Source organism: Carassius carassius, chromosome 50, assembly GCF_963082965.1.
Source record: "Carassius carassius chromosome 50, fCarCar2.1, whole genome shotgun sequence".
In the NCBI taxonomy this organism is placed as follows: Eukaryota; Metazoa; Chordata; class Actinopteri; order Cypriniformes; family Cyprinidae; genus Carassius; species Carassius carassius.
Genome location: NC_081804.1, coordinates 1177661 through 1202835, shown reverse-complemented (window position 1 = coordinate 1202835; position 25175 = coordinate 1177661). Strand labels below are relative to the sequence as shown.

The window sequence follows — 25175 nt, the reverse complement described above, 5'->3', positions numbered from 1 at the left end:
AAGCGAGCCAGTTCTTCATGTCCAATGAGTTTTGCCCGATTTTGGTACAAACTGTCTTTCTAAATGTTTAAATATGTTTGGTGTGATAACTTTTTAAATACTCTGGTGATTTAATAAATATTCATCATAACCATTCTGAAAATTTATCACATACAAAACGTGTTTCGGCTGGTCATAAAACTATAATAAAGCCAAATGGACACTCAATTGCTTCCTTGCAAGCACAAAAATATAATCTCTTTCTAAAATCGAGTTGTTCCAGAGGTCTAAAAGCTAATTTTGCTAATACTTTTTAGTCTGGAACACGTGTTGAAACCCTGTGGTTTGGTTTTGTGGAGCCACTGACATCCAGGAGTGTGGAAAAGATGGAAAATTCCAGCAGGAGAGTTGATGATTGCAGTAGGAAGATGTATTTGTCCTTCTCAATATAGCGTTTGACTAGACAGACCCTCAGTCTAAGGGAAAGGTCAGAACCCTGAAAGACAGGGGTCACTCTTGATTTCTCCTTCTGCGCTCTCAGTGAATAGAGAACTCTTGCTGGTTGTTATTGCTTCTCCAACACCTCTCTTGGCTTTTTTAAAGCTTGCTTGTGAAGAATGTTTAGATTGAAGAGGGATGCGGTGAAGGCATCATTTTAATGAGGTCAGGAGAGAGCTTGCTGAGAGGACCCCGGGGTTTGACCCTAGCTGTGAGGGTCTAGATACATGGCTTTTGTATGGTTTTAAGGTCTTGACAGATGCCTGTGACAACCTGAACAGGCCATAACAAAACCATCACTAGTTGTGTAGTTCAAATCGTCAACAAATCTAATACACGCATGCTTCACTGATCCAGTGGATTTGTGCCTTTGTGACCAAGATGTTAAACTTTTTTTTATTTTGTTCCACACCTATTCTATTATCCTGATTATTTGATAATTTGTCTTTAGAAACTCTGCATCTGTTCTGTGTCGAATAGAAATCGCTCCTGTTCACCCCTTCTGTTTAAGGGTCATGGTTTTCCCATTGGGTTAAGCAGGAGGCTATGAATAATGGAAGAGAACCAATGCTGTCTGCAAAATGGTGATTAATTGGTTTAATTTGATCATGTTGTACCTTCTGGGCTCTGTACACCACCTGATTTGTCCTCTAACTGCTAATGAATGGCTAGAAACAACCCACTTTGACCCTCCTGTCTATGAAAGTCCATTTAAAGTCATGTCATTCCAAACCTGTTTGACTTTCTTCTGCAAAACTGAAGTGTTCTGCCCATTCAGTGAAAGTCAGTGGGGTCCAATACAACATTGTTCGTATTCAATTGATTCATTTTATGGATTAAAAAAACCCTCAAATATCTTATTTTGCTTTACTCAAAGAGGTTTGGAAAATTAATGTAATTGATCCCAGAAACATTCATTTTTTGGGTGAACGATCCCATTATCCCAACACTTCAAGTGGTTCAGAAGATTAAGGTGGCTCTGTGTTTTAAGAAGCGTAACCATTTTTTATCTTGCCGATTTAGTACTGGCTTCCAGATCGAGCTGTATCTTTCAAAAGTTAAAGCAATGGGCTGACATGGTAATTGATCTCTGATTGGTGGGTTTGGGGATATATGGAGAGAATTGTCCAGTTCTCCAGACCACATTTTAGCTGCCCCCCGCTGATATCTGCTCACTTAGTCTCTGTAGGGAAGACAAATTACAGCCTTTCTTGTGCCGAAACCTGCTGAAATGCAGTTAGCCATTTTTAGGTCTGAACACTTTGGCTTTATATTTAATGGATGGCCTCAAAAACACATCATTAGATTGCATTTTTATTGCATTTGAAATGTTCATTCCAAGTATTCCTGAAAATACACCATATTGTGATGCGTCCATTGGATAAGTGATCGAGAGCAAGCTTAGGTCATTCTTTGTAGTTTGTAGCCACTGGGCTTCAATTATTTCTTTCATACTTCAAATGAAGCCACAATGTAAACCAATCTTCACATTGCCTAACCTCTTACAAATTATGTATTTAAAAGGGCAGCCAAGCTTACTTTAATGTCCTTTTGTATTCCGCTTTACTGAAAGGATGTAAAGGGCATCCAGACTGGAAGATGACTGGTGAATGATAAACCAGCTTTTCCTCCCCATTATCTTTATGGAAAAGTAGCACAATTTGTCGTCTGGGATGAGACGGGCTTTGCTGGACCCTGAAAGTGGTTGATGTTGGTGATGTAAAGCAGAGATGCATTTAAAATCCAAGTAAGTTACAAATTGTTGTGTAATTGCTAAAAAGTTGGTAACTCTGTGTGGGCTGTTTGCCTGAGGCTATGGTGCATTTGTTGATTTCTTTTTCTTTTCTTTTTTATCATTATGGCCCATTTTGGGAGAACTTTCTTGTTCTTAGTTTTAGACCTAGTGTTCCAGCTTTTTCCTTCATGAGTTAGAATTTGCATGAATTTTGCGAAATAACATCCCTCTAGGATGGTAGAGTCCATCAAAAAATAGTGATAAAAGTAGAGTTTGAATGATCCATAATTACTTAATATCGATCCTAATGCTGAAAGAATGATTCAGTTTAATAAATAATCATGCAAGTATATTTTCTGAAGGACAGGCTGACATCTGCAGCACAGATCCCAGGGTGCCTGCTGATGGAAATTTATTTAATGATAGTGTTGTTTCCCTCATTGCATTGTCAGGAAGCCAATTAATTTCATCCTCAAGTAGCAGCGGATTGCAAATATTTTGCAGGGTTTATCTCGGAAGCAGGCGGCCTCCCCTGTGCGTAGCCTCGCATCTGAAAGAAATAGCTGTTTTTGCTAATTAGACATGATTGAAAGCATGTCAGGAGTACATGGGGTGTATACATGGAGTTATAATGGTAGGAAACATCCATCAAACAAGCACCGACTCCCAGGGGACGCTCATTTACCCTTCCCCTGGATGAAACGCATAAATTGTGTGTTTTTCCCCCCGGTGGTAGTGTGTAATGTCTGTCTGTTGGCTATATGAAGGCCAGGATGTGATTTAATCATCGGCTGTATTTCATTGGGTTCTTAGGGCACTGTCTTTGCTGTGCATACATCAATTACACACACAGACACACATGTTCTTTAATAAGCCTGCGAGTGTGCTGTCTGCAGTAGTGGTGTCACTGAGACTGATGCTTGTGACAGCAGCCGGGTGATAATTAATACAAGCCAGGGTTATTAGTTCAAGTGTTTCCCCTCAGGGCAGAGCAGGTGACCGAGCGTTAGCCAGTGCATAGTCTGTCCCGTTCTAATTGTGGTCTAATTACTGCTTAGAGAAGTGCTTCTTGTAAAGACATTAGCTCTGCCCTTGATCATCTGGTGGCTATTAATATATATAATAAACTGTAACGAATCACATTGCATTTCACAAACTTAAAGCGAAATGCAGAGTGCGCCTTGATTGGTTTTAAATCAGAATGATGTCAGATCTGAATGTGGCTTTCCTTCACGAAACACTCAGTTTTGTTGTTTTAAGGTTAAAAAGTGATTTTTAACTGAGAAGTTGAAGGTCAAGACCACCCCTCTTTAAAGTATTCCCAATAGTCTTCATTTCTCCCAATAGTGGCATTTCCTATTTTTGTTATTATTTAGCCTATTTTAATGTTTTCTATTCGTTTCAACCTGTATTGAATTACTGCTTTAGCTGTTGGCGTAATTTAAAGAGCCTAAACAATGACTTCATTTTGACCTTGACACATACGCCCTTTTGATGGGTGAACTATGTTTCACGTATTTAAATTAGTGATGGTTCTCTTCGTGTCTTCAGAGGTTTGCTCTGGGCCACAGTGGGTTATATTGATGAGTTTTCCTCTGGGGAAGCTATTGTGCGTTGTGCAGGAAGCCTATAGGAAGAGCTGTTCATCTGTCTGGACTGCCTGTGTAAATACAGCCGTGTGTGTGTGCGCAGAAAGGGGTTGAAGCAGTCAGTATTGTGGCTTAAAAGACCTGGATGGGAATACTGTAACATACACTAGACTCTATAAAATAGAGCTAGAAATACAGTGCATGCAATGGGCCTCATCCTTTAAACCTCAATTTGTGTAACACATTCATAAAACGATTGTTTGCTTATAATGCTGCATTAAATGCAGTTCCATTTTATTTGCATTAGAATGCATTTGGGAAAATTTCTGTGCAAAGTTAATACAGGGGTTTTTCTTAAATTGTCGCATTTAAATTCCGTTCTGTGCTTCACATAAGAATATTTTTAAAAACAGTTCACACAAATACAATATTAATTGGATCAATTCAGGAGTTCATGTAGATTTCTTGAGCAAGTTGTTTTCATTTTGATGCAGTGCTTAACAACACAAAAATGGTTTTCTGATCAATTTACACAAATACAATTTTTAGTTGGATTATTTCTATGTAAATAGTTCATCACAAATTGTCAAATTAGAGTTAATCCACTTTTGCAAATGCCATTGTGTTCATTGAACTATTCTCACATCTGATGAAATTTTCAATGTCAAATGTCACAGTTATTGTCAAATCAATCTAGAAATTTATGGGATACTTTTACAAATAATTTGCTCAAATTAGTTTTGTTTGTATTTCATTAGTGTGGACCAGTGTCTCAGTTCTTCCAGAAAACTCTACAAATACTGATATACATCTGATATACAAGGCGCATATTTACACGTAATAGCAAACAACATTTTTCCACAAACTGCTTTCCTCCGTAAACTTTAGTCTTGAGAAGGCTTTAAAATGTCCTTAGATGACGTACTCCTGTGTAACATAAGATTTGAGCCGCCAGCAGAGTTTTGAATCTGTTTACTGTATTCTTCAGTGTGTCTTGGAGGGGTGATGTTTCAAAGTCACACCACCTTGCTACTGGGGTTCCTCAAGGCTCAGTACTTGGACCACTACTCTTCTCCATCTACATGACGTCATTAGGATCTGTCATTCAGAAGCATGGCTTTTCTTATCACTGCTACGCTGATGACACTCAACTCTTCTCATTCCAACCAGATGACCCGACGGTAGCTGCTCTCATTTCAGCCTGTCTGAGTGACATCTCTAGCTGGATGAATGACCATCACCTTCAGCTTAACCTTACGAAGACAGAACTCCTGGTGATTCCAGCTAACCCATTGCTTCATCACAACTTCTCTATACAGCTGGGTTCGTCAACCATTACTTCTTCGAGGACAGCTAGAAACCTAGGAGTTGTGATGGATCATCAGTTAAGCTTCACAGACCACATTGCTACAACGACCCGGTCCTGCAGGTTTGCCTTATACAACATTAGGAAGATTAGACCCTTCCTGTCAGAGCAAGCCACCCAACTTCTTGTTCTCTCCAGACTGGACTATTGTAATGCTCTCCTGGCGGGCCTTCCTGCATGTACTGTCAAGCCTCTGCCTTGTGGTGCCATCCCAAATAAGTTCAAAATCACTCTCACGGACCTTTTCCTGGACTGTGTCTTTACTCAATTTCAAGAAACATCTAAAGACTCATCTTTTTCGCCTGCACTAAACCAACTAATACTAGCACTTTGCCTTTTTCTTGTCTTTTCATTTATATATATATATATATATATATATATATATAAAACAACCTGGCTAGGCGTTCTATACTAGACTAACTGAGACTTGTCATGGCACTTGTATACTGTTGTTGTTCTCTTGTTGGTACGATTGCTTCTATTGTTCTCATTTGTAAGTCGCTTTGGATAAAAGCGTCTGCTAAATGTAAATTCTTCCTCTGCTCATTGTTACAATCTCTGCCATCATATTGGCCCTGATGGTGAATTACGGCATGTAATTGAAAGCGATGTGGGTAATTTAACGATGCGTACAGCTCCCCAGTGACCTGCAGAAAGCACTGGCTTCCTCTTATTTTCCACTTTTCCACATCCGCGGCTGTGATTGATGGCCACAGTGTTTATCTGGAAGAGAATGATTGGCCGTGACCAATTCTGTTAGTTGTCCGGAGGGTTTGAAGGCTTGCTTTAGTCCCATGAAACTCCGGTGTCGTTTTAGGATGTGCTTTATTAATGAAAACCAAAGTGCCATTTATACACTCATCTAACTCTAACCCTAAATAGAAGCAATGCTTTTAAATGCAGATGTTTCTGAACCCCAGTTATAGTGGTTTCTAGCATATCTTACCCAGAATCCTCAGAAGAGAGCCACTAATTTTCTACATTTCAGATAGATTTTATTGATGACTCAAGTTGCATTGATCGCTATGGAGTGACTATAACTTTTGCATCTATTATCTGCTAAACTTTTAAAGCGCAGCTGGTGATTATTGGCCGATTCATTGAGTCGTGCTGCACAATAAAGGTATGACATAATTTACAGTTTTAATGATATACATGATGAAAATGGTAAAACTGCCCTCCTGTAACATGTTGTTCACATATGTTGTGGTTAAAATGAGTTTTGTGTCGGTGAATGCATTGAATCTTCTCCTTTTGTGTTGTGCAGAAGAAATTCGTACAGTCATAACTGATGACAGAATTGATATTTTTGGATGATTTTATTCTTTTAAAGCATTTAGGGGTCCCTAAACTGTCCTTTACAATTTATTTTCATCATTGAATCGTAGATATTTTAATTAAATGATTGCGAAGACTCATGTAGCCCTCCTTTTAAACCCTCAAGCTACGATATCTCTCTTTCACTGTTGTTCCTTTTTTATGTTTTGATTGATTTATCCACTGAAAAAAAACAAATTACTTTCCCGGTGCAATTTTGCGGTGATGTCAGTGACGAATAACAGAGATGTCAGTTTATTAATGGTTCCTAAGTAGTTTGTTCCACTCGCTTTGACGACCAGGATATGTTTTTTCCCTCCCATCCAGAGAGTTTGAGCGTTTGTTGTCACTGTTGTTTAACCATAAAAGCCACTGTTTTAATTCATAGGCTCAAGTTAAAAGCAGTTAATCTGCAGTCGAGGTGATTTCACACTTGTGGAAGTGCAGAGGAAAGCATGTTGTTGAAGTGTGTGTGTGTGTGTGTGTGTGTTTACTGGTTTCCTTGTTCTGCTTGGAATCAGTTATTTATTTCCTAATGCCTCAGCTGTGTTTTAATTAAGGATGTGTGCTCGCTGCACTGTTGGAAATTAATTTACATTTGCCTGAAAATAAGAAGTAATCAAAGATAGTTCAGATGAAAACCGGAGAGACTGCAGCACAGTTTTAAAAACCCTGCAGCGCAGAGCCTGTATCGAACTGATACTCGACACCATTGACCATCGGCCATTGCAAAACTCGACTTAAAGGAATAATTTCCCCAAAGTTTAACATTTTGGAGAAATGTAGCATTGCATCACTCGCTCACCAATGGATGTGAATGGGTGCCGTCAGTATGAGAGTCCAAACGGCTGATAAAAACATCACAGTAATTCACAGCACTCCAGTCCATCAGTTAATGTCTAGAGAAGGGAAAAGCTGCATTATTTTAAGAAACAAATCCATCATTAAGGTGTTTTAACTGTAATGTAAGGCTATAACATATTTCATAATAACTCTTGCTCCAGTGGAAAAAGTCCATCTCCTGTTGTCTTTCACATCAAAATCCACCCGCATCATTACTTAGAACTGTTTTGGACTGTTTCGCTTGCAAAATGTGAGTGATCTGTGCATATTTCTCTCCTGATTCAGACGGGATACTGCCGAAAGCAATATTTTGGATTGAGGATGATGAGGAACAGATTGATATTTAGGGCATGTTTCAAAGATGTTGCTCTTCACTCTCCCTGTACATTCAAATATGGAGCTTTTGCCTCGGGACATCCTTTTTGTAATTGCCTTATTTTTATCTTTTTTGTCAGAAACCATATTTTTGTGTAATGTACTTTTGTCATTTTGGATCTGGAGTCCACATTTGCTTGAATTATGTGGAAAAAAGCAACCAGTTCATTCTTTAATATTTATGCTTCTGCCAAAGAAAGGAAGTTGAATGGTTTTGTAATGAAAAGATGCGGAGTAAATGATAAACGTGCAAATTTGTATCTATTGATTTATTTATTTATAATTGGGATGCTCAATATTAAATTTATTATTTTTTTTGTTCTTTTTTTTAATGAATGTGAGATTTAGAATTCCGTGTTTTTTCAATTTCTTTTTATTATTTACTTATGTTTTTGTGCATTTTTATTCATTTATTGCATGTAAATAGCGATATAGAATGACTACTTATATATGAGTTATTTGCAATTCATATATTTAAACTCTTTCCTGCATTCCTCCGTCTGTGGTGTTCTGTAGGAGTCAAATCGGTGTTTTGTTGCGCTTGTGTTGGTGCAGCTGATGACGACGGACCACACACACACACACACACACACCACCCGAGCAGGTGTTCTGTAAACATCCCTCTTTAAGAGTCTGAAATCTGCCAGGTTCAGTGAGAGTTAAGCTGACTGCATCTGTAATGTTGATTGCCACGTCTGTTTTTTTCCCTATTCCCACTTTTGGTGACAATTGTGGTAACTTACAAATAAGGTGAATGGGATCCAATTTTTGGTACCTGAAGTATAATACTGGAAATTTCGATAAAGTAGCGTTTACCCAAAGGAATTGGTTTGGTAATGCATAACCAGAAGTTGAACCATCTAGAAGAGTAGTTTCTCTGCTAAATGGACACTATATAGCTCAAATGGTCTTTTATTGAATGATTAATTCATGAGCTTCATTTCTACTTTAAACCCTCTGGAACACTGGCCTGGTTAACTTTCATTATATATATATATATATATATATACACACACACAGAAAGAGATTTAAATAAAGTAATATATATATTATAACAGCCAATTTGGAGAGAAATAAAATGCATGGAAATTATTTAAATGGAATACTGAAAAAAGCTTTCTCTCTGATTTGTCTGCATGTTTTGTATTCTCATGTTGTGGTTTGTTTTTCCGTGAGATCGCTGGAGTTCAGCAGTTTGCCATGGACGTTTAGCTCACAAACAGTGAAACGGGATCCTTCCCTCACCGCTCATTCTCTCTCTGCCTCTGAATGATCAGATCTGTGGTTCTTCTGGATCATTCTGGAATCATTCTCGTTCTTCTGGAACGAGATCAAGACAAACCCACATCTCAGGCTTGTTTGGAGCGAGCGGCTCGTTCTGTTTCACTTCAGATGGACTGACCCTTATTTCGGAGCGCTTCGGCCGTGCCATGAGTGGAATTCTGGTGAGCTTCCTGATGTCAGGGCTGTGGAACGTTCTGACAGATTCCACAGTAAACGGATCAAATATTTATCTGTTCTGAAACCAATGGCCACTTTGAAGCTATTTTTGCATTTGTAAACAGCCTACAGCTAAGCTAAAGAACTACTTGGCAGAAGATGTCTCGCCATTATTAATACTATTAAGAATAATTTTAACTATTTGTTTTTTTAGAACACCTTTTTTTTCTCAGAATAGTTTTACATTTAGTCATTTAGCAGATGCTTTTAAATGAGAACAATAGAAGTAATCAAAATACACAAAAGAGCAATTATATACAAGTATTATATTATATTGTATTATTTGTATTTTTGTATTTTGTTTTCCTGTTTGTTTAGAAACATTGTTCCTCAATGTTTTAATAATAATAGTAATAATATCATTTTTTAAATTTGTACTTTTTTAGAGAGCTTTTCTACTCAAATTGTTGTTATTATTATTATTATTATTATTATTATTATTATTATTTTATTTAAATTTGATATTACATTTTAGAAACATTTTATCCTTTAAAATATTATTATTATTATTATTATTGGAGTCTTTTATAATAATTGTGTTGCTGTCTGTTTATGAAACCTCTTGAGGCAACATTAGAGATTTTTACCATGATTAAGAGATGTTAAGCAAACATAAAATAACATTACATTTTCCAAATCATACATTTACACCCCATTGTTTAACTATTAGGATCCTGTAAAAGATTCATGCAAAAAAGCATAAAAAACCCATTAGCCATAAGCTCTAAAGTTTTCAAGCTATTGTAGAAATGCAGTAGGTGTTTTCCTGTTTGCTTGGACATGAGTTTTGATGTTTTTGCATCTCACAGGCAGATACAGACAGGTCGACTGTGTTTCTGGGTCTAATGTTTGCTTTGATATGCGGTTGCCTCTCTGGGGTCTGTGGCAGTGCTGTTGCCCCTGGTTTATTTATTTGAGGATGAATTATACACACTGTCCTTGGTGGAAAAGCCCTCAACTTGATTCTCTGAATCCGGGTTGGGAAACAGTCTTGCTTATTGCATGCTTGTCCTGAACTCTCCTTTTGATTGTGTGTGTGCATCAGTCTGTTTATTGACATACAGGCAGACTGTGTTGCATCAGTAAGTAATTGACATTTTGAATAAAACCTTCAGATTAGTTTGATTTTCTAAAGTGGTAATAACTATGGTGACTTTATTTCCAAAATCAATAGAATTTGCTCTTTGTTGCTGTCTGATCTGAGACCAGTTGTGATGCTTTATTTACGATGGATTCCAGTGGCGTTTGTGCTCTTGAAGTCGCCGGCGTCTGTGCTTAATGAAGACCCCTGTCGCATGCAGCTGTCGTTCTGTCAGCGCAGAGATGTTTATTGGCATCCAGAGTCCTTCTATGAACAACTTTCTTCACGGATACTGGTCTTTACGCCTCGAGTCTGCATGGTGACGCCAAAAGAGTTCACTCAGAGCACCCATTAACTCTCCATTCAGTGCTAATTAATAACCCTGCCACAGACAGAGCAGGAGAAATGCTTCTGCTGTGTCCAAAAAAGCATGTTTGTCTCGGGTCCTTCACAACCTGTCATACAGTAAATCATTGTCCTTTCAATTCCTGGCCCACCTTCCCTGCTAATATAGCTACATCTAATTTATTATACTTGACTGAATTGGCTACCACTCTCTGTCTGGTTATCACGAGCTTTTAAGAAGTCATTTGTTCTGCTTTGATTCAGTGGGATTTGGTTCAATTTCTGTGAATCCATTGCATGTGGCATAATATTTATGTTTTAGAAGAAATTGTAAATACAGAATTTTTTCGTATTCACCGATATATGGATATAGATAGATTATGGAAATATATAGGGGTGTGAATCTTAACTGTTCAATTACGATTATCATGTCAATATTCAGTTCAATTTAATATCACGATGCATTGCATCCTCAGTGTTCACTATTACTGCACAAGGCTACAATTTCCCAAAAATCTGATATCAAATTTATTTTGTGCATTTTTATTCAATTATATTATACTAGTGATAAACAAATAAATCTTTTTTTTTTTCTCCCACCCCTAATGCATAGATTCTAATTATTATTTTAACATTTTATGAGTGGTCCAGACTGTTTTTAACTTTGAAAAATGAAAAAATTCTAATGCATTTGTCCATGTCAATCAACATTAATTTGATAAAGTCTGTGAAAGACTGCTAAGGTTGGGGTCACCTTGTCTAAACCAGTGCTGAATTTCCTGCAGTACACGCATGTGTAATAAAGTTATTGCGGGCTACGAGATAATAATGCGTAGGACAATATTGGTTTTGTACCCTTATCTCTGACAAGCTGTAGGATTTGTGCCAGTCAGTCTGTCCTGTAAGAGTGTGTGTGTGTGTGTGAGCACATTCGTTTTCTCTGAATGAGACTGTGCCCTCGTGATCAACCCGAGTGATTCAGTTTACACAGCTCAATGTTTATTTATATGCTTATTTTCTCATGTTCCACCCCCATTAACACTGACACACATATGCTTTTATCTGGCCAGCATCTCTGAGGATCAAATCTTGTGTTATTGCAGCCTTTGCATTAAATGAATTTAGATATTAATCGAATCCCTCTGAGTTGAATGATGCCAGTGTCTCGCTGTCATGGCGAAGAACCACCTTGAGATCTATTTGCATTGTTATAGCATGGTAATCCATTTTTTCTGCCCTATTCATCTGCGTCTCTCAAATACCTGTGCACAGAGATGTCTTTGAAAGATTGAACAGTTAAATCCACGTAAATGCTTTGCATTCTTGTGCTGACCTGAAGTCTGGAGCGCTCCGGTCTGAACGCATCTGTGAAAATAAGATTGAATATTTTTTAGAACAAAACTGTCTTGTGGCTCTTGATTTTTATCCATTAGGAACTGGTTTGATTGTGAAAAGTGCCTAGGAGTTGAAGTCGAACTGAAAATTGGCTGATCATAGTTGGCATCTCTGATCTCTGGTATGCTACAGATCTGTCTCACATGAGGGGGGAAAGTTGTAAATGAACAAATACACAGATATTCAGCATTTGACCCGTACATAGTGCCAGTTTGATTTTCTGATCAGAAATGGTTTCCTGGATCTAACCACTAAAGGCAAGTGTTGCAATTACTCCATTTCATTAGCTCTGTACTTGTACTCTGCATAATGACAATGAAGTTGAATCTAATCTAATCTGAAATATCTCCTTACTGTTAAAACCAGCAGTACCTCATCATAAACGCACCCGTTTTCCTCAGGCTCGGGCCCGAGGGGCTCCATAAATATCATCTACCAGAGTTGCTGACACAGAGACAAGGGAACAATGAATTATTTAGCTCACAGTCCAGGCGTCATGGATGGATTGGATCGTCCCAGGTCAGTTCAGAGCTGCGGAAAACACAACTTTCTGCCTCCATGAGCACATTCTGCGGGTTCGGTAGACGTCACATGATTCATGGATTCACCTTCGGGTGAACCCCTGGCATAAGAGCACCTCAGCTTTATGTTCGGTCTCTCCTCAACAGAGCTTTTCAATAATGAAGGCATTCGCTTTTGAAGGAGATCTGCTCACTAAGTGCTCAAGAACATCTCTCTGTCAGTCATTCTATTGTACGGTCTATTGAAACTAATCATGTTTGTCTGTATTCTGTTGTTTGATGTTTGTTTGTTCAAAGCCTTGTTTCCACCATTTGTCAGGAGTTGCGAACGGTACCAAAATTGCGAACGTTACCACTTTTTTTTTGGGAGTCTTCCATTGAGGTTCCTAGCACAGTAGTCGGTACCTAAAGGGTGGAGCTTGACTCACTGATGTTAATTGGTTGACAGAGAATAGTCGCTTGCGATTCTGTCTATCGTTCTCTTTATCTTTTTATCATGATCACGATTAAAATGTGATTCATCGTGCAGCCCTTTGAGTGCACAAATGAAGCATCTGACTCTCAGCTGATCCATGTCTACCTATAAGAATACAACGCCTATAACGAAAGTCCTAAGGTCTATTCAGAAATATTCAGCTGCTTTTATTTCATGCTCAGGAGCAAATGACCCTCCTCCATCCCCAGCTCCTCCTTTCTCCACAGTCAGGACTTGGCTTTCTGATGTTTCTTGTTGAATCAGACACCTTTTTATCTTGAATAATGATTATACTGAAATATCGTTTACGAACATTAATGATATCTGGGAGTAGGGGATTTATTGATACTCTTCCTGCTCATTCATGACAGTTTTTTTTCTCCACCAAATCCAAACTGCATGCTAAGTGCCAGACATTTTGACGACAGTAGTCCTGACAGAATTGAGTGTTATTTTCCTGTTTATCACCGTGAAGCTGCTTTGACACAATCTGCAATGCACAATAGAAATAAAAGTGACTTGACTGTTTAATGAAATATTGTTCAGTCTATCTAGATGCACTTCACAGATGGTCATGGCGGGAGCTGGAATATATTTAGTCCCAGAAGCACAGGTGTTAAATCAAGTTCATTTACTCATTTTCATTATCACTTGCTCTCGTTCTCTCAAACTGTGCAAGAGGTGACAGAACCGAGTGTTTACGAATCCTCTCATTATTCGCAACCGATGCTTTTTCTCTCTAAGATACTGTTGCTTACTCGCATTTTCTTAGATGAGCTTTTACTTTTTACTAAGGTGAGACTATGGGGATCTCGAATCTTGGACCTTTAGAACATGATTTAACAGTGACATTTCTAGAGTATTTCTTCACGGATGTCCCCACATGACTCTATCCAAAAATAAATAGTTGCATTTATCTCTGAATATTCAGGAATGCTTTTGCTGGAGGAGCTCAAAGTAAATTTAGATAAAAAAAAAAAAAAAGGTAATCTCAGATTTTTGATTGGGCACGGATTTCTTTTTAATCGGGAAGCATCTGTTACAGACACAAATGAATGGAGGAAATGCCCCTATAACCCTATTTCTCTTTGGAGAGGATGTTGTGGATCGTTTTCTAGCATTGGCCCTATTAGATTAAATCTGAATAAATCAGGTGGGGGTCATAGCCTCGGTGAATGAATTAAACCGTGTGACGGTTAATCTGAACTCATCTGATTGTTCGTACTGTAAATGAAATCCTCTTTAGGGCTAGGTAAGAACGATGGTAGGTCAGAGCCGATGGCTTACTGAAACTCTGAGATTCACCTGATTTTAAGACCTCAGTCCATATGGCTCATATCAGTGAGCGATTATACGGGACGCTGGGACACGTGCTTGCATCTTTATCTTGGTTAAAGAGGCTTTATAGGCTGTGAGAGAGAGGAAAGTCATTGAGAAGAAAAACGATCGTCTGAACTCACAAAGGCATCAGATTGGTTCCTCATTTTGCTTTTGCGGGGTGAGAGGAAGCATGTTGTGAATGCAAATGTGATCTCTGAGAGCAAGGAATGCATTAAACTCCATACGTGTGCATGGTGTTGGTTTAACAGAACATTTATTACGGTGTAGTGCCGTCACTTTGTGTTGGAGTTTTCTGAATTTCTTGCAAAAGATGTTGGATTGAATCATTGGCTGGATTTAGTTGAATGCAAGCACACTTTGTCTTTATTTGATCTTTTAACCAAGGTTACTCATCAGTTGAACACAAACAATGGGTTTGTTACAAACTGCTCTAGACATTTTTGGGCATCATAGATGAGTTCCTGACCTTGGATGTATCCAAAGATTGAAGATTTTGGGTTTAAATGGCCAAAACTTGAAAATCCTTGGTGACTGATCACTATTTGGAATTGCTTCTCCAAACGTTAAAAATATAAGACAGCAGTGCCTTTGAGGATAAAATAATCCTAGAATGAATTGTGACTGGTTCAGTTCAAAATAAATCATTTAAAATAGTGGGGGGGGGGAATCCTGTGTGTGTATATTAACAAGACAACAATATGTAGAATATATAGTATGGAGTTTAAGTCTTTATTTTGCTTTGGTAAAGCATTTTAACTGATTGAAAATAAACTCTTTTGGCACATATTTATGTGAACTATTATTTTTGAGCTGATTTAAGTAATCAATCATTGAAAAACATGCCAAATGAATTTATTTTTCTAGGGTTTGGAACAGAAGCACTGACTTTCTTGACATGAGCTCAGTTTCTTTTAGCCACATAATCTTCCTGGCATGATTAATATCAAACCTGTTCCTAGATCAGGGCCACGACTCTCAGAAAGTATATTCATGCTGTGCTTCAGGCCACATGCCTGATCTGGAGTCAGTCCCTTACACTCTTTCTCTTGGCTTGATTTATCGTCTCTGCACCTCTGTAGGCAGCGATGTATGCCTTGCCTCTGTTCTTAATCTCACACTATAGTGCACTAAGGAGGGAAGTCGTGGCCTAATGGTTAGAGAGTCGGACTCCCAATCGAAAGGTTGTGAGTTCGAGTCCCGGGTCGGCAGGAATTGTGGGTGGGGGGAGTGCATGTACAGTTCTCTCTCCACCTTCAATACCACGACTTAGGTGCCCTTGAGCAAGGCATCGAACCCCCAACTGCTCCCCGGGGCGCCGCAGCATAAATGATGCCCACTGCTCCGGGTGTGTGCTCACAGTGTGTGTGTGTGTGTGTGTGTGTGTGTGTTCACTGCTCTGTGTGTGTGTGCACTTCGGATGGGTTAAATGCAGAGCACAAATTCTGAGTATGGGTCACCATACTTGGCTGAATGTCACGTCACTTTCACTTTTCACTTTCACTTTCACTAAACACGGCCAGGTCTCGTCCTCAATGCCACATTTCCTGTGCAAGAAAACTGAAGGGTGCCTGCAACGTGATCGCTGGAGAGTAATGTAATTGCATGTATGCACATGGAATGCTAAGGAATGCTAAAACTTGACTAAACAAACAGGACAAGGTAGACTAGAACTAATTTAAAAGACTAAGACAAAGACTTAATTAAAAACGGCTGACAAAATTAACACTAACGGCAGTAATCATCCATCCAGAACATTCTCCAGGTGTTTGGTTCAGAGGAAATGACAGACTCTCTCTCTCTCTCTCTCTCTCTCTCTCACACACACACACACACACACACACAGATGTCGCAGACGGGCTGGCGAATATTCCGCTGGTGTTCTGTTCAGCTGTGAAGCACCTGATGGCAGCGTGCTCTCATCTCTCAGTGCTTTATCACAGATGCTCGGGTCGAGCCGTACTGCAGGTTCACTTGCTTCATGATGCCCCACGACCCGCTGGGATCTGATCTTGCACCACTGGTGTGTAAACACTTTGACTCCATCTGGTACCTAGAAACTTCAAATGCAGTATAAAGCACAGAGGAATCTGAGATATTACAGTACACTACCAGACAGTACTTGAAATGAAAAATTGCTGAAAATGTACTCGCTCTCTGGCCATCAAAGATGTGGATGAGTTTAACATTTACACAAAGTAGGCCAAATTAAACACTTCTTTTGAATTTAAACACTGCAGCATGAAACGGTTTGAAGTGTTTAGCATTGCATGCTGAATATTGTTTTGCATGCTATATTTACAAAAAGAATCAATACACTGCGTATACTTCACCGAATTACATGCTTCACTTGTTTTTTTTTTTCTATTGACCTTTTATAGTTCCTGTGTTTGCTCTCGGTCTTTGACTGCATGCATCTGTATGAGTGAGATAAAGACTAAATGATGCATTTTGAAAGAGGATTGTGTAAAAACACCAAAACCAGAGGGTGAAAATCTCTGTCTACCTTGGCCTCTCAGAGAAGATGGGTTTGATATCAGGCCTGTTATTACGCAGAGATGTGACTTACCTTTCAAAGTGACAGAGGAGATTGATACCCGTCTTTCTCTCCTCTCTTGTCTGGTTTGAATGATTTAGTCATTACACAATGTGTGCCAAGTGAAATCATGTTAAACTCCATGTTGCATGAGACGCTGTTGAATTTTGAGTGTGTGTTGTGTTTTCTCTCCGGTTGCACTGATGTCGTCTTGGTCTCTAAATGAGATCATGGAGGTCATTAAACCTCTGCAGTGTCCGTTTGGGATCTGCTGACCTTAGGGAGCCGCTCGGCGCAGGAGGAATTAGAATCAGAGGTCACTGATTTGCTCAAGAATATCTTCTCTCGCTGCAGGGAACAGACGAACACGGGTTTGTCCAATTTCTGCTTTTATTTCTGGTTCAGACTGGCAGCGTGCGATGCTTAAGCTTGTTCATTTTCAGGTTTTCCAAAGTTCATTTTTAAATGTTACTGATTTTTTTTCCCCAATTGTAATTTTTGTTAGTTAAATTTTTATGTACGTTTTTTTTTTTTATTTTAATTTAATTTAATTTGTTAATTTGAGTAAATAGTGGTTTAAATAGTTTTGTTGCTTTTGTAATATAGTGGCAATTTCATGTTTGTCATGGTGTTTGTATACATTTATACTTTTTTGCACATTTTTCCAACACATTCTATTTTAATGTATTGTGTGTGTCTATAAAAGAATAATATAAAAATATTATATATATATATATATAAAACACAAACATACAATAATTATTATTACTTTGCAGCATGACGAGTTGGTTTTGATGCAATGGTCTCGCGCTCAGCTGAAACAAATCAAGGGATTAGATGCACAGTTCTTCTCGCAGGAATAAAACCAATATTGGAGTAGAGGTGGTTGAGACTTCAAAGACTTTCTTGTGTGCCCACCCAAGGAGAAAGAGAGAGAGAGAGAGAAAGAAAGAGAAACGCTCGAGGGGTTTGACCCGCTAATAATAATTATAATAATATTTCCCCTCAGGCGAGCCGCGTGCCCTCGACTTGTTTCAACAGGTTGAATTATCTCACGCAAACGTCAGTTCTCTATATAAATACAATAATCTAGACGCGAATGTTTGCAAGCAGTAACATTTTAATATTGATCCGTATTAAAAATGAATGGCTTTTAAAAATGATATTCTGTTATTCTGTTTTATTTTGACTAGTATTAAATTAGTATTGAACAAAATTAGAGAAATATTGTACTATAAAATAAAACGACTTTAAAAAATGTAAAAAAAAAAGTTGAAAAATTACAAAAAGCTTATACTGTTTAAAAACCATGCCAGGATTGTTATATTTTTATATTATATAATATTTTTATTTATATATTAAATATATCTTTAAATATTTTGAAAATTTTTAATGGTTAATATTTAATTGTGCATGCTCATTTTCGATATTTTTGTATCTTATATACATATACATTTTATTTTATTGACTTTATTTGTGTTTATTTATTTTATTTAGACAAAGTAACGTTGAATTTTAATATCAGCCTTTTGATATCAAACCGGGATTGGTGCATCCCTACTAGAAATAATAAATGTCAAATTTAACCCCAAGATTCTCTTCGAATGGTTTTTCTGACTAACGAAGGATAATATACAAGTAGTTCTTTATTACTCTTTCTGTTCAGAAGGTTAAGATCTTGGTATCCAGTCTCTGACACAATACTGAGATGTTTGCTCCATCTTAATAGTGTTTGAGATGCAGAGAAATCGAACAGCCCTCTATGGCTTCTTTTAGACCTTCAAGTCAAGACTTTTATCGTTACAGAGAGATACTATCATTCTCCCTGCGGACGTGCAGAGAGATGAATTGATTCCAGTACTATTATCTGTCATCATTATCCTGCGTTTCCGGTTGCCATTGTGCCTCTGTCTCCAGATGAGTGTGGCACTTTTTGCCTTTGAGAGGACTGTTTTGTTGTGCGTTTTGTGTTCGGCTGTTCTGTAGGGAGCTAATGGCGTGTAGAATCAATTTCTGTTTGGCCTCGATCCCTCGCTGGAAGCTGGATACAAGTTCTGCAGAACGCTCTCCCCCCGCATTCATTTAGGGCACGGGATGTGTTTTGGATTTGGTTTCAGGTTTAGAAACAAAGTTTAAGGGGTCGCAGAGAGGGTAGAATCTAATCTATGATTTAGTTCGACTGCAGACTTGCGGTGGATGTATTAGTTTCAGACCGCAGGTTATGAAGTAAAGGTGAAAGAATCTGAAAGTGTTTTCCATGATCATCTAGTATGGCTAGATTACTGTGCTGTGGACCAGAAAGTTACATCCCGAGGTTAATTCTGTGCCAGAGGTCATAGAGTCTTTTGGAAATTAACGAGATTATTTGGAAATAAACCAGATTTCACACTGTTGAGCTCTGGCCATGTTTGCATGTAACAATGGGCCTTTATTATTGTAATTTGATTGATGGCAAAGTTTTTGTCAGAGCCTCCTTCAATAGTGCCATTGTGTCAGTGGACCAGAAGTGACTTCCCCTTCCCACTGGGTGTTGAAGACTGTTGAAACTGTCGCTTGTTGGAGAAGAAAATAATTTGATACTTATAATAATTTGATAAATTGAATCCAGTTGTAAAATCCAGGTTGTGACCTGCAGCTTGGTTATTATAATCATTGTGATTATAAATATGGAAGCTAGTTTACAAGTTAAAAAAAATTGTACTTCAGTATATAATATAATATAATATAATATAATATAATATAATATAATAACGTTATTTGTATCTAAATTACTTTAAGAATTATTTAAAAAATTATAGAATTTTAATATATTATACTTATTTTTAAAAAGAAATAATAGCATGATTGTATATAAATTTAAATGTTTTCTATTATGCTAACTTCGGTTTTACAATTTAATTAATAATAAGAGTATAAAATATATATTTTTGGACCTTTTTAATACATTTAAACTTTTAACATTTTAATGTTTTTTTTTTTATATATTTTTAATTTATTTAATTTATTTTAATTCGATTTTTTTTATATAAAAATTAAAGATTTATTTGCTAAAACTAAAACGATTTATTTACTCAGTGTTTTCTGTAACTAGGTTCAAGATAAATGCTGTTATTATCAGAAAATGATGAAATAATAAGTGTATAAATATATATATATATTTATTTTAGGGCTTTTATATACACCTGTTGTTGCGGTGCTTTCTGAAAATGAAATTATCACTGAACCCCAAGATTTACCAAGGAGGTAATTAGCTGAGTGTGTCAGAGCCTGATATTTTGGGTCGTTTCAAAAATTAAGTAAATATAGGACATTGAAATAGAACTGAAGCCCATTACTTCGCATGAGGTAATCGAATTAGCTGATAGAGTTGGCAATTGGCAAAACACTTGGGTTCAATCAATGGGATTGTCCCAGATTCTGGTTGTATTGGGTTCTCTGTGTAATCAATATGTGTGGAAATGGATTGTGGGATATGTGCCCTGTGAGATCCTCAATTTCCATGCTTTATGAGGTAAAAATGGAGTCCTGAGGGAGGAACCCCACTCCACCCAGATGAGCCCCACTTTTATTGCTGTGAAGCGGCCCACCTGTCATCCCCTCAGCTCTTATAGAGATGGATTACATGTGCCTTTTTCTCTGTAAATCTATAATCTTGGGTCCAGCATGAGGTGAAGTATCCTAACATTGACTGGCAGAGCAGCTATTTATAACCTGTTGAGTGCTAATGACAAGCTCTGCACTTAGTTTTAGCCACAAATTTTGCTTTCAACATTAAAACCTCCCTTTTGCCCTCATTGCGTCTGATGTTTGTTCACGGAGCAAATTCTGATTTATCTTGAAAGCGTCAGGTAGAAGTGAAAAGAGAGCCATTGCCTTTGGAAGATGAAAAGACAAAAGGAAAAACACGGATGAAAGCAAAGCACAAACTCTTGTAATTCTGATTCGAGTTGGTTCGAGTGAATGTGAAATGAAAAGAGAATATGCAAAAGAAGCTGCTGATGGACAATTGTGAGCACGAAGCTACTTGAATATGAATACAATGGCTTGTGTTCTTTAGCCGTCGAGAAGGAATGACTTTAAGCATCTGACAGTACATACATATTGTATGCACCAGTAGTTTATCTTCTGTGAGTGTGAACGCTGCTCTGAGATTTCACTGAGAATTATGATAATGTTGTCGTTTATGGAACTCTGCAAAGCTTTAATGTGGCATAGGTGATTGCACATTAAACTGTAATCGAGAATGTTTAGAGACAACTAAATGTGCCATTTATGAATTCATTCAGGAACAGTGTGGTTCTTTCAAAACACTGATCCCCATTCAGGTGATTTTATATGTTTTGCATGGAGCAGACTTCTCATTTGCCTTGCACCTATACTTATTGGTCATATTTTTATTTTATTTAGGCATATGCATTTAATTTTATTTTAAATGACTGTTTCTGTGGTTTCAGAATAAATTGATTGATTTATTGATAAAATTCTACATTTCAAAAGAATTCATTTTAAGTGTTTTTTGTGCCAATAGAGGTGTGTAAATTACACATTTCACATTTCAGTTCTGCCAAATGATGATGGTTTGTGTTCTTGGGTTTATAATTGTGAGTAAGCTGTGCAACTACAGCATTTAATGTTCTGCTGATGGCTATGAAGGGCCCTAGAGATGGCAAATCCCTGCTTGTGTCGCCTCCTCAAGCGTCATTGGGTTTCCTTTCGCGCTCATCGTCTTTTGCGCCGCTCTTGTATTCCCCACAATGCAACAGTTTGTCAAACTGAAGCTTGTCATGGTCCATTAGAAAGAGGAAGGGAATAATATGTGACACTTTAACCGATTTCCTTGATTTTGTTTTTGTATCTCCGCTGTTTTTCTTCCCCAGCCAATTCTCGTTCTCTTTCAGTCTTTGTATGTGTCACTATCTCTCTCTTGCCCTCTCATTCACCACTGTGCCATTTCCCTGGAGAGCCCTTAGCCCTTTCTGAGAGGTCTCCCTGACTCAGTCGGTTTTGAAGTGGGTTTTCCTCAAAATGTGTGGAAGACTAAAGCCAACAGCTTATACGTATCAACCCAACAGCCTAATTTTTTGGCTCTCTTTGGGCTTCTGGGTCAAAGATGCATCACTGTTGCCCTCCAACAGCAATTCTGGACTCCATCCGATTACTCACAGCCAGCCCGTGACAAAAATCCAAAGCCACAAACAGGGGTGCGTTTGGCAACATCAGTCCAGATGTTTCCCAGCTGGCTTCTCTACAATTATCGTGCAACTGTGGCTTTGAATAGCAATGCATGGTCCCTTTTAAGACTGAGAAAATGCATGCATATTTTCAGTACATTGGAAATTACACTGAGTCAAGTCAACTTAATTTTATAGCGCTTTATAATATAGTTTGTCTATAATGCAGGAGTCAATTTTCCAGCTTACGTCAGTGAAGGAATTAAAGTTGCTAATCTGTGAATGTTTGAAAGCATAAATAATTGTTCTTTTTGCATCTGTTTTTCAGGTAAAAACATTTTTAGGGCCAAATTAACTTACATTACAAGCAAGCGGCGATCATATTAGCTTCTGTCTCAGATTGCTATGTATTCTGTGCTTTGTGTTGTACATGAGAAGCTTGTCATTTCTTACATAATTAAAGTATGAAGCGGCTTGCTTGCTATGTTATGCAAAGTCTTGGTGTAATTGTTTTCGCACAACACCTCTGGTGCAGATAATTGGCCATTAGTGCTGTCTGAACGGTGCGAGTTTGTGGCAGAACACTGTTATGTTTTTAAATTATACGTCACTGTAATCATCAAGCAATTGTGTTGGCTTATAACTTTTCCCAGAGGTATTTTCCTTAGCCGTTTCAAAGCGGAAAGGTGAGGGTCTCTAACCCATGAAGGTTTTAGAATTAAAATCATGATCAAAAAGCTGTAATCTTGTGTATTTGAGAGTATAATTAAGTTTTACGGTTTTTATTTTGTTGCATGCAAGTGGTGTTGCTCCCAAGACTCCCATTAAAGTAAAGTGATAGCTCACCCAAAAATGAACATTTTGGTATCATTTACTCACCCTCGTGTCTCTCCAACCCCATTATACTTTGAAACACAAATTAAGATATTTTTAATAAAACCTGAGAGGTTTCTGTCCCTCCATTGAAAGTGAACATAAATCTTCAATTAAACCACTCAATTAATATGGTTTCATTTTACAATACCTTTATGGTTCTTTTGGTAATCTGAATTTTAAATGGAGAGACCGAATCCTCTTGGGTTTCATAAAAAAAATACTTTTTTGCATTTTTGAAGGTCTTGAGGGTATGGAAGCCCGTTTCCGCCTCCTGAATAAAAAAAAAAATCAAAAGGTTATTGCGACTTTTTATCTCCACAATTCTGACTTTTTCACAGAATTGTGAGATTTAATTAAGTTAAAAAAAAATTTTTTTTAAAAATTGGGGGGGGGGGGGGGGGGGTTAATATGTTCAAAGCATTATGAGTTTATATCTCACAAATCTGACTTTGTAATTCAAAATTCTGAGATAAAAGTCGGAAATCCGAGTTTATATCTCACAATTATGACTTTTTAACTCGCAATTGCAAGTTTATATCACAATTCTGAGATAAAAGTCAGAATTGCAAGTTTATATCTTCCAGTTCAGACTTTATTTCTCAGAATTGCGACTTTGTCTCGAAATTGCGAGTTTATATCACGCAATTGAGAAAATAAGTGAGAATTGCGAGATAAAAAGTCGCAATTACCTTGATTTTTTTTATTCAGTGGTGGAAACCGGCTTCTATATGAGGATGAGTAAATGATGGCAAAACTTTCATTTTGGATGAACTATCCACCCAACTATCCAAAGTGCATCGGATACTCTTTGAATCCTCTAAAACGTTCTTTTTTCTGTCCTCAGGTTCTGATATTCAAGGCTTTACCCCGTTCCAGTTCATGGTTGAACCCGTCGACACGCTGGCTGTACGTGGCCTCCCTGTGGTCCTGAACTGCTCGGCCGCTAGCGACGCTCCGGTGAGGGTGGAATGGAAGAAGGATGGGACGTTCCTGAACCTGGTAGCGGATGACCGGAAGCGGCAGCTAGCCGACGGCTCTTTGCTCATCAGTACGGTGGTCCACTCCAAACACAATAAGCCTGATGAGGGGGTGTACCAGTGCGTGGCCACCATCGACAATCTGGGCACCATCAGCAGCCGAACCGCACGCCTCACAGTGGCAGGTAAGAAAACCAAGCTGTATATTTCAATATTTCAAGATGCTTCAAAGCAACTTGGATTTACTTGACTATCCATACTTCGTTTTTTAGAAAAAGATAAAATACAATCATGTTCGAAAGTCAGCTTTAGGGAAATCTTTCTTTGTTCATCATTGTATTGCATTGCAATATGTTTTAACCCTACAGAACTTTGATCATAAAACTAAGCCTTTATATACCAAGACATTTTGTTAGGAGATATAGAGTGACAATAGATATTTATAGAATTTTGTGTAAGTATCTGATATACTCTCAGAAAGATTGCATTGATTTAAATTACAAGCACTTTACTTTTTGGCCATATTAATATAAAAAACTGCACCACATTGCATAATTTTGACCCTCTGAATAAAATTTGGGTTTTTTTTTTTCCTCCAAATTCTAACTATATTATACTATATATGATGTACTATATTATATTTTGTACAATATGATGTCTAAATATGATACTCAACAAAAAAAACAGCATACTAGCCTTTTTCTTCACATTCTTTTTTTAGATTTTGTCTAACATTTTATATATTCTAATTATATAATTTTGTCATATATAATATGTTTGTGTAGCATCCCAGAAGATGATTTTTGAGCTCAAAGGTTGATTTTTTTTTTTTATAGCTCTGGAGAATTAAATGCTTCATTTAAGAATCTTCTTTTTGAAGTTGCTCCTCAAGTTCCTTTGAAGACAAAAATTGTCAGTAGTTGTCATACGGTAAGAGTACAGAATTATAAAATGTAAGCTCAGATCAGTCGGTGTTTGAAGAATTTGATGAGAAATATTGAGTTTTTATTGAAAATATCTGTCTTTTGATTGCAGACTTTAAAGTTTCTGAGGACATATCTCTAACAGTGGAATCTGCAGATGGTAAAAACCTGTAAAACTATGCTATTTGCAGTGTTGTGCTAGTTACTAAGAAATATATATATATATATATATATATGTATATATATATGAAGAGTTTGTTTCCTAAACGCCAATTTTGAAAAAAAACGAGTTACCGCCTAAACAAGCTCCCCATTGACTCTCTATTCAAAGTTCG

The 25175-nt window shown here is 37.5% G+C and overlaps 1 pseudogene; it reads left to right on the top strand.

The window, feature by feature from the left end:
• Positions 1-25175, top strand: part of LOC132133792 (neogenin-like) — a 99000-nt pseudogene that overhangs the window by 9531 nt on the left and 64294 nt on the right.